Source organism: Engystomops pustulosus, chromosome 7 (assembly GCF_040894005.1).
Source record: "Engystomops pustulosus chromosome 7, aEngPut4.maternal, whole genome shotgun sequence".
NCBI classification, from domain to species: Eukaryota; Metazoa; Chordata; class Amphibia; order Anura; family Leptodactylidae; genus Engystomops; species Engystomops pustulosus.
The window spans coordinates 160,386,928-160,398,259 of NC_092417.1; the positions used below are offsets into that span (position 1 = coordinate 160,386,928).

At 45.8% G+C, this 11,332-nt stretch overlaps 1 long non-coding RNA gene across 1 annotated transcript; it reads right to left on the minus strand.

The window, feature by feature from the left end:
* Nucleotides 1–7,568: 7,568 nt before the first annotated feature.
* Nucleotides 7,569–8,270, minus strand: LOC140069035 (uncharacterized). Its single transcript, XR_011848688.1, has 3 exons — nucleotides 8,180–8,270; nucleotides 8,043–8,105; nucleotides 7,569–7,659 (listed from the first exon to the last, which is right to left on the minus strand). It is a non-coding gene; the product is annotated as an uncharacterized lncRNA (long non-coding RNA).
* Nucleotides 8,271–11,332: the final 3,062 nt, after the last annotated feature.

Genomic DNA, 11,332 nt, shown 5'->3' on the forward strand with positions numbered 1-11,332 from the left:
GTGAATTGCCCACAGGTGCGGGGCACAGGCCTCGTTAGGGCCTGATTTAATCTACAGGCCAGAAGCAGTAGGAGAGGCCCTACCTGGAGAGCTGAAAGCGAGATTGCATTCTCACAGCAAAGGTAACTGAGGGTCTCCTGTCTTGCTGCTGGCCAAGAGCGGGTGCCAGGCAGCCTCGTACCCGGATAGCTAGGGTCCGCCAAATGTATTAGACAGCGCCTAGCCGGGCAGGAATTACTTTTGTAATGTTTTTGCATGTGCCTAAGCCAAGGCTGAATTTGTGTTCTGTGTTGCAAGTGTGAATAAACACTTAAGTTGGACTTTAAACTTGCATGTGTCCCTGCTTCCTGCACTGCTACCAGTCAACTACCAGAGCAATTCCCCACACTATCTATATCTATCTATCTATCCATCTGCAGAACATATTTGTTCACATAATTTATCAATAAAAAATATCTATCCATCTTTCTGCAGATTATATCAATCTATAGTATGTATTTATCTCAATAATATCTATGGGGGAGATTTATCAGAAGTGTCTTAGAGCAGAACTGTTCTAGTTTCCCATGGCAACCAATCAGAGCTCAGCTTATATTTTTCCACAGCTGTTTATAAAATGAAAGCTGATCTCTGATTGGTTTCCATGGGCAACTAGAACGGTTTTACCTCAGACCCTAATGATAAATCTCCAGTATATGTATCTGGAGGGATCTGATAGATGATAGCCTCTTAGTGGGAGAATCTGATAGTTGATAGACTTTTAGTGGGAGGATCTGATAGTTCATAGCCTCTTAGTAGGGTAATTTGATAGTTAATAGCCTCTTAGTGGGGGATCTGATAGTTAATAGCTAGAGATGAGCGAGCACTAAAATGCTCGGGTGCTCGTTATTCGAGACAAACTTTTCCCGATGCTCGAGTGCTCGTCTCGAATAACGAGCCCCATTGAAGTCAATGGGAGACTCAAGCATTTTTCAAGGGGACCAAGGCTCTGCACAGGGAAGCTTGGCCAAACACCTGGGAACCTCAGAAAAGGATGGAAACACCACGGAAATGGACAGGAAACAGCAGGGGCAGCATGCATGGATGCCTCTGAGGCTGCTTAATCGTACCATTATGCCAAAATTATGGGCAACAGCATGGCCATGACAGAGTGACCGAATGAGGCTAGATAGCATCTAAAACATGCAATAATTGACCCTGACACTATAGGGGACGGCATGCAGAGGCAGCGGCAGCAGCGGCAGGCTAGAGAGTGTCATGGCGATATACCCTAAATGGACTCAGGCTTCACCAAAGGAGGTGAGCAAGAAGCGCTGAAATGATTTCCTATGTCAACAAAAGGTTGACGGTATATTTAGTCGATAACACAGCATGGTGGCGACATAGTGACCAAGTTCCATAACGTATCTGGTGAAAGACCCGAAAAATTAGCCTGACACAGCTCGTTTGATAAGGGGACGACATGTGGAGGCAGCCATGGAGACGACTTCCATGATTAAGAGCGACAGTATGGGGCATCCATATTGCGCTTCTATGATTGCAACTTCAGGTCTCCAGCATGGCGGCGACAAATGGGCCGAGTTCCACTATGTATCTAATGAAACATCTGAAAATTCTGCCTGACACAGCTCGTTTGATAAGGGGATGATGTGCTGCATATCCTCTCGTGCTCCAGCGTCTGGGGTATAGAGAGTTGAAAGTTGCGCATGGAGACATTGGTGGACACTGTGGAGGATCGTGGAGGCAAAATGGACAGGAAACAGCTGGGGCAGCATGCATGGATGCCTCTGAGGCTGCCTAATCTTGGGATGGAGCTGGCGGTCCGCTGCCAGGCGAGCTTTCGCCTGTCCAGGCCCCTGTCTCTCGGCTCCTCCCCAAACAGCACTTCTAAGAACCTTTTGTATAAGATCAAGTGTAGTAGTGTTCTTATAAGTTTGGGTTATGGCGGGTGAGGGGAATGTAAACAGATACGCAATAAGCGCTGAAATAATATTGGTAAATGATAAAAGTTTGGCAGTATATTTTGTGGATAACACAGCAGGGTGGCGACAAAGTCAACAAGTTTGATGTGGAAGCCATGAAAACAACCCAAAATTCTGCCTGACACAGCTCATTTAATAAGGGGACGATGTATAGAGGCAGTGAACTAGTAGTAGATTAAAGGTGCTGCAGTTAAAACTATGTTAGTTGGATCTTGGGATGGAGCTGGCGCTCCGCTGCCAGGCGAGCTTTCGCCTATCCAAGCCCCTGTCTCTCGGCTACTACCCAAACAGCACTTCTAAGAACCTTTTGTATAAGATCAAGTGTAGTAGTGTTCTTATAAGTTTGGGTTATGGCGGGTGAGGGCAATGTAAACAGATGAGCAAGAAGCGCTGAAATAATATCAGTAAATGATAAAAGTTTGCCAGTATATTTTGTGGATAACACAGCAGGGTGGCGACAAAGTTAACAAGTTTGATGTGGAAGCCATGAAAACAACCCAAAATTCTGCCTGACACAGCTTGTTTGATAAGGGGACGATGTATGGAGGCAGCTATATGGACGACTTTTGGAGGCAGCTATGGAGATGACGTGTTGAGGTAGCAATGGAGACAATTTAATTTGGATAATGCCTGTATGTGGCAGTCCAAAAAAGTTTTCAAACCAGAGGAGCAGGTAGGTGGCCTTCCAGAAAAATTTAATAGATTGAGTGCCTGTATGTGGCAGTCCAAAAAAGTTTTCAAACCAGAGGAGCAGGTAAGTGGTCCTCCAGAAAAATTAAATATATTGAGTGCCTGTATGTGGCAGTCCAAAAAAGTTTTCAAACCAGAGGAGCAGGTAGGAGGTCCTCCAGAAAAATTAAATACATAGAGTACTATAGCTAGAGCCAGCTGGGCCTGGCAAAAAATAGCCAGTTTCCTCTGCTTTAGTGTACAAAGAGGAGGAGAAGGAGGAAAATGAGGAGGAGGAGTGCATAAATTATTCAGGTTGAGCTTCCTTCACTTGTTGGAGAATGAAAATCCTGAGAAATCCAGACTTTATTCATCTTGATAAGCGTCAGCCTGTCAGCGCTGTCAGACGACAGGCAAGTACGCTTATTGGTGATGATGCCACCAGCTGCACTGAAAACCCGCTCGGACAACACGCTAGCGGCAGGGCAGGCAAGAACCTCCAAGGCGTACAGCGCCAGTTCGTGCCACATGTCCAGCTTTGAAACCCAGTAGTTGTAGGGAGCTGTGTGATCTTTTAAGACAATGGTATGGTCAGCTACGTACTCCCTCACCATCTTTCTGTAAAGATCAGCCCTACTCTGCCGAGACTGGGGACAGGTGACAGTGTCTTGCTGGGGTGACATAAAACTGGCAAAGGCCTTGTAAAGCGTACCCCTGCCAGTGCTGGACAAGCTGCCTGCTCGCCTACTCTCCCTCGCTACTTGTCCCGCACAAGTACGCCCTCTGCCGCTAGCGCTGTCAGAAGGGAAATACTGTTTCAGCTTGTGCACCAGGGCCTGCTGGTATTCATGCATTCTCACACTCCTTTCCTCTCCAGGGATGAGAGTGGAAAGATTTTGCTTGTACCGTGGGTCCAGGAGAGTGAATACCCAGTAATCGGTGCTGGAATAAATTCTTTGAACGCGAGGGTCACGGGATAGGCAGCCTAGCATGAAATCTGCCATATGCGCCAGAGTCCCAACGCACAAGAATTCACTCCCCTCACTGATCTGACTCTCCATTTCCTCCTCCTCCAACTCCTCTTCTTCTGCCCATACACACTGAACAGTGAAGGACTGAACAATGGTCCCCTCTTGTGTCTCGCCAACATTCTCCTCCTCTTCCTCCTCATCCTCCTCCACCTCCTCCGATATGCGCTGAGAAACAGACCTGAGGGTGCTTCGGGGGAATCTTCTTCCCCCGTCTCTTGGGACGAGGAAGCTGACTGACCTGACTACCAGTTCTGGTGGAAGTTGACATCTGGCAGTCTACAATCGCTCTGCGCTGCTGGTAAACTCTGGATAACATGGTTAATGTTGAATTCCACCTCGTGGGCACGTCGCAGTTGGAGGCGGCACTGCACTGCCCTGAGAGTGGCAGCATCTGTGCTGGTCTTCCTGAAATGCGCACAGATGCGGCGCACCTTCGTGAGGAAATCAGACAGATTGGGGTATGTCTTGAGGAACCGCTGAACTATGAGATTTAACACATGGGCCAGGCATAGCACATGTGTCAGTCTGCCGAGTTGCAGAGCCGCCACCAAGTTACGGCTGTTGTCACACACAACCATGCCTGGCTTCAGGTTCAGCGGTGCCAGCCACAGATCAGTCTGCACCGTGATGCCCTGTAATAGCTCTTGGGCGGTGTGCCTTTTATCGCCTAGGCTCAGCAGTTTGAACACCGCCTGCTGTCGCTTAGCGACGGTACTGCTGCTGTGCCTAGAGCTACCGACTGATGGCGCCATGCCCACGGATGGTAATTTGGAGGAGGGGTGGGAGGAGGAGGAGGCATAGTAGGCCTGAAAGACCTGGACCGAGGTAGGCCCTGCAATCCTCGGCGTCAGCAGTGTATGACCAGCCGCAGGGTCAGACTCGGTTCCAGCCTCCACCAAGTTAACCCAATGTGCCGTCAGTGATATATAGTGGCCCTGCCCGGCAGCACTCGACCACGTGTCCGTGGTCAGGTGGACCTTGTCAGAAACGGCGTTGGTCAGGACACGGATGATGTTGTCTGACACGTGCTGGTGAAGGGCTGGGACGGCACATCGGGAAAAGTAGTGGCGGCTGGGGACCGAATACCGGGGGGCGGCCACCGCCATGAGGTTGCGAAAAGCCTCGGTCTCTACCAGCCTATAGGGCAGCATCTCCAGGCTAAGTAATTTGGAGATGTGGACGTTGAGGTCTTGGGCGTGTGGGTGGGTTGCACTATACTTCCTTTTGCGCTCCAGCGTCTGGGGTATGGAGAGCTGAACGCTGGTGGATGCTGTGGAGGATCGTGGAGGCGAAGATGGGGTTTTCGCATGGGAGGTGTTTGGGCCGGGGTCCTGGGCAGGGGGCTGACTAGCAGATGACACAGGGGAAGGAGCAGTGGCCAGAGGTAAACGGGCTTGGTGCCATTGAGTGGGGTGTTTAGCATTCATATGCCTGCGCATACTGGTGGTAGTTAAGATAGTAGTGGTGGAACCCCTGCTGATCCTGGTTTGGCACAGGTTGCACACCACAGTCCGTCGGTCATCTAGCCCTCGCCACGGGAGCTTGTCTATGTGAAACATTTGGCGCTGATGCACCAGCTCTGGCCCTGCCTCTCCGTCTGGCCCCACCACTGCCTCTTCCAACCTGTTCTGCTATAGGACTCGCCTCCGTCTCAGAAGCACTGTGTTCACCCGGTCTATCAACCCAGCTTAGGTCTGTCACCTCATCATCCTCCGATCCCTCAGTCTGCTCCCCCCTCGGACTTCCTGCCCTGACAACAACTTCACCACTGTCTGACAACCGTGTCTCCTCATCGTCCGACACCTCTTTACACACTTCTTCCACTACGTCAATAATGTCATCATCACCCACAGACTGCGACCGGTGGAAAACCTGGGCATCGGAAAAGAGCTTAGCAGCAACCGTACAAGTGGTTTGTGACTCTGGGAAGGGTCCAGAAAACAGTTCCTCAGAGTATGCCGGTTCAAATGCCAAATTTTCCTGGGAGGGGGCAGACTGGGGGGAAGGAGGCTGAGGTGGAGGAGCTGGAGGAGTGCTGATTTCGGTGACATGGGTGGACTGCGTGGAAGACTGACTGGTGGAAAAATGGCTAGAAGCATTGTCCACAATCCACGACATCAACTGTTCGCACTGTTCTGGCCTCAACAGTGCTCTACCACGAGTCCCAGTAACTTGAGACATGAACCTAGGGAGTGTAGCTCTGCGGCGTTCCCCTGCTCCCTCATCAGCAGGTGGTGTCTCACCCCACCCAGGACCATGACCTCTGACCCCTGCAGTAGTTGGACGCCCACGTCCACGCCCTCGTCCTCTACCCCTAGCCCTCGGGTTAAACATTTTCAAAATTAAAGTGTAAACTGTAAATTTTTTAGTTTTTTGTGTTTTTTTTTGTGTTTTTTTTTTTTAAACAAAACAATGCTATCCTATTGCTATGGCTAGTTTCTAACCTACACTGACAGCACACAACTGGATTTTGTGCTGTGCCTGATGACTTTGAGTTATAAAAAAAAATAAACGTAAAAAAAAATAAATGAGCAGACTGTGCCTAATTCAAATCAAACCCCTAATAAATTGTCCCACTTAGGTGTTTGAGATGGATATGTGTGTCACTAAGAGCTTAATAGAACGTTTCCAAGTCTCCCTGCAAATTCCTCACAATATGGTACTAGCTGCCCTACTAGTGCCAGCAAGCCCAGCCACAAGCAAACAATAAAAAAAAAATATATAACGCTATTGTAGCCCTAACAAGGGCTGTTGGGTTCTTGTAGACTCACTCCTGCCTAACAGTAAGCTAATATAACACCCTAACGCTATCCCTGCAGCAGCAGAAACTCTCTCCCTAAGGGCATCCAGACAGAGAATGATCCGAGCAGCGCGGGCAGGGGCTAGTCTATTCCAGGGTCACCTGATCTGGCCAGCCAACCACTGCTATCGACGTGTAAGGGTCCCACGTCATGCTGGGTGGAGTGCAGAGTCTCCTGGCTTGTGATTGGCTCTGTTTCTGGCCGCCAAAAATCAAAACGGCGGGAGATGCCATTTTCTCGAGCTGGCGAAATACTCGTCCGAGCAACGAGCAGTTTCGAGTACGCTAATGCTCGAATGAGCATCAAGCTCGGACGAGTGTGTTCGCTCATCTCTATTAATAGCCTCTTAGTGGGGGATCTGATACTGGATAGCCTCTTAGTGGGGAATCTGATAGTTGATAGCCTCTTGGTGGGGTAATTTGATAGTTGATAGCCTATTAGTGTGAGGATCTTATAGTTATTAGCCTCTTAGTAGGATGATCTCATAGTTGATAGATTCTTAGTGGGGGATCTGATAGTGGATAGCCTCTTAATGGGTGGGTTTGATATTTGATAGACTCTTAGTAGGGGGATCTGATAGGTGATAGATTCTTAGTGGGGGGGGGAGATCTGATAGTTGATAGCCTCTTAGTGGGGGGATCTGATAGTTGATAGCCTCTTAGTGGGAGGATCTGATAGTTGATAGCCTCTTAGTGGGAGGATTTGATAGTTGATAGATTTTTAGTGGGGGGATCTGATAGTTGATAGCCTCTTAGTGGGAGGATTTTATAGTTGATAACCTCTTAGTGGGAGGATCTGATAGTTGATAGGCTCTTAGTTGGGGGATCTGATAGTTGATAGGCTCTTAGTGGGGGGATCTGATAGTTGATAGACTCTTAGTGGGGGGATCTGATAGTTGATAGCCTCTTAGTGGGGGGATCTGATAGTTGATAGGCTCTTAGTGGGAGGATCTGATAGTTGATAGAGTCCAAGTGAGCTGATAAACTCACTATAATCACTTTCTGCCATCATTATTCATGAATTAATATAATGAGATGCAATATGGCTACAATATTGCAAAAATAAGCCAAAAACAGGTTCTTACCTCCTGGACCCGAGTCAGCATATTTGTGACAGGTCATGCTATTCCTTGTAGTGACTAAACAACGAGGATACAGTCGTCTCCCTGTTATGGACCTATAAATGGAACATTTAATAAGGCTTGGATTTCACCAGCATTACTAACGTCATGATTCGCAACAAATTAAGAGCGAAGCCAAGAAAACATATTGAAAATGTATTTTTGAAATGTTTTGTTCCTTGTAAGTGAGAGCAGTGGGCACTATGTGGGGGTGGCAGGGCTGCTTTTGGATGATATGTCTGCCAGAAATAAAGCAGATTTTTGGTAAACACGTTGTCGAAAAAAATAGTCTTAATTCAAAAAGCACAAACTTTCTCTATATTTTACTCATGGCTGAAGAAATAGGTTTTCTTCAGCAGATTTTACAATTATCTAATACATTTTTTTTCCTACTTAAAGAAAATCTACCACGGAGTATAAACAAAATTACACTACATACCTAATGTCCTCTTCATCTTGATCCTGGCACTAGGCTTCTTTAATCTTGATATTGCGGAGTTGCCTGAAAAAAGACATAAAAAGAAGTCTGGAGCACGGGGACACGCTGTCCGAGGCTCCAAGCTGCTAATTACTCACCCCTCTTGCATGACGTCACCTCCCTCTCCCATGTTGAAGTCATCTCACTCTCCATCTTGCAGGAAGCATGAATAATTAGCAGCCTGGAGCACCGGACAATGCATTTCTGCAATCCGACATCCTGTTTGTTAGTATTTTTTTCAGGCAATCCCAGCATGTCAATCTTAAAGAAGACCACCACCCGGATCAAGATGAAGAGGAGAGTATGTACAGTTTAGTTTGGGTTATACTCCGTGGTAGATTTTCTTTAATTTGGTATCGATCATTCTGAGGATATTTGAAGAAAAGAAAAATTTGAGAAATAATGCAACTCTTTGCTACACAAGAAGAAGCCATTTTGAACTGTCATGGATCACTAGTTTCTTAAAGGGACCCTGTCACTAGATTATACCTTACAAAACAAACAGCCCACACAATTAGGGGTTCAAATGTCCTTTTTAGAGTTCCCTCTATTATGTGAATTCTCACCCATTTACCTATAAAAAAATCTGCCCCCAATATCATATGAAAATGATCAGAGGAGAGTTATTTTCCCTGAGATGAGGAAAGTTTAGAGGTTGGAGGAGGAGTGTGACTTTATATGCCCCACTCTATAGTCCCTAGAAAGATTGTGCTTGGTATTTTGGTGTCATATTAAAGATTAAAAATTCATGTTCCAAATCCCAGGAATTTCATGGTGGTGTGAACTAAGGAGCCAGTTAAATACACAGTTTGAAATGTGAGCTGCAGATTTAGGCTACATTCACACTGAAGTATGGAGGACGTATATATGGCCGACGTATATACGGCCGATATACGTCCTCCATAGACGTCAATGGGCACACAGCGCCCTACGGGAGCGGTACGGTGCAGCACACGTGCGGCACCGTACCGCTCCGTACTCGGAAAAAGATAGGACCTGTCCTATCTTTCTCCGTAGTACGGCGCCGTGTGCCATTAATTCCTATGGAGAGGGGTGGGGGTGAGCTGAAAGCATAAAAGCTAAAGCTGAGACATTACCTTCTGGAAACAAAACAAGTTGGGACCCTCATTGATCACCACAATGGGGGACAAAGATTTCCCCTAAGAGCTTCCATTGTGTAAATTCCAGGACCAATATTAAAGGACATCTACGACCAGAATCAAGGATTGCAAACCAAGCACACCGACATACTCACCTGCGCCCCCCTCTGGCAGGATCTGCTCTTCTTTTAGAATTTAAGGCTGCAAGTATGTTTAAGTATGCAAATGAGCCTGAGGAGCTCCAGGCTCCATTAATGTCCATGCTCATTTGCATAATAAAAAAACAGGCAATAAGAAGCTTAAAAAAGAGCAAATCCTGCCACAGGGGGCACACACCAGTATATCAGTGTTCTGGGTTTACAGTCCTTGATCCTGGTGATAGATATTCCTTTAAAATTGGAATATCTTAAACAAAATTGAGATTAGAATAGAAGGTTTGGTTAAATAATATACCCGGGTCTGATGATACTCCCCTTTAATCCAATACAAATATGAGTATGTATTCAAGGCTCGTGCCCAGGGTGGTGCTCAGGCAAAGTATAATGTTTACAGCACAAAGCACATAAAATTCGACCATACAATGTCAATACAGCAAGGAAATTACTCTTGGAGTGCTGGACACATTTCATACTGTATACTGAGAACTGTTTATGGAATTGAAATGAAAATGTGATGAGATTTCTATCTCCTACTTTATTTGTTTGCATGTTTCAAGTGAAGTGAAAATCTAATCTGCTAACAATAGAACTTCCTCCGAAGCGTGTCTGGATCGCGACCAATTTTACAATGCTGGCACACGGATCAAAAAGCGGTTCATGGCAATAAGTGCTCAGAGCACTTTTACATAGGGGGAGCACAAAAGACCTCAGTTTTCAGACATGGTCCAAAAATGGCTTATATACTTCTTACATCCACACATTAAAAAAATTGTCTTTATAAAGAGGGAGGAAGTAGGAATCTTTAAATAGTCCACATCATTTTCTATTCAGAAGTATGAATAGTCAATGGGAAATTTTGTAAAATATAGCTCTTTATGTTAAGTATCAAAAGTTCACTAATTGTAAGCGTATAGTTGTGTCTTAGAAGAATTATCACCAAGGCCGCTATATGTTAAAGTTCTGTTTGTTACCGATATTGCTATACAGCCCCCAAGGCACAAAACGTACTCAAATGCAAAAGCCCATGGCACAAATAGCCAATCAGCACCCCATTGTGTCATTGTGGGGTCACCTTGGGTCTACGCAAGATCCTCCGGGCTACCTTATACGTATCACCCAATGGCTGTCTATCAGTTGGCCATTTTGCACTGCAATAAAGAGATTTGGTTAAAAAACAAAAAGATCCAAAGAATACACTACTGTTTTTTTTTTATTTTTACAAAATGCCCCTTTGGGCCAGTGCCACAACAAGCACCCAACAACATTACACCATGTAATTGGGAGGGTGTCCATGGTCTGAGGGGGAAATATCATTGGCACACCACTGAGGCTTTCATGTAGGATTTGTTGTGGTCTATGTCTAAAGATAAAAAGTGATTGGTCATTGAACATAAACACTTCAAATCCTTCTTTACCTTACACAAATTAATTTTTTTTATTCAGAGGAGAGTCTGGAGGTCTATGTGCAAATCAAATATTTGGCCAATCTGCGTAAATTGGATTCTGACAACTTTTCCCACTCTTACTTCTGGCTCAGTAGTACCACTATGCCTTTTTTTTTACTTTGCTTTCTACCTTTCTGGAGCCTATTTTTCAATGTAGTCAGAAACCTGCTTTAAAAGGAACCTGGAGTAAAAAAACGGGAGAAAGAAGCTAACGGGGGGCGCTAATAGGCCAAATCATATCTACAATAGTGATAAATAGCTAAAAATAATCTGAATTGAAAATATTTTATTATATAAAACAACAAACAGGGATAAAAATAAATGTGTAGGTAACGTTTTTTCGGTTATAAGAACCTATTGTAGAAACAATTTGGCCTATTAGCGCCTTTCGCGCTGCTTTAGCTGCTTACTCCCATTTTTTTCCATTTTTTACTCCACTGGGTATTTTGGAGCTGTGGGAGCTGCTTAGACCAAACTATCCATCTACTCCGGCTATTGGCTTCAATTAGCCATACGATCCGGGCCACAAACTGCACTGTAATAAGGTG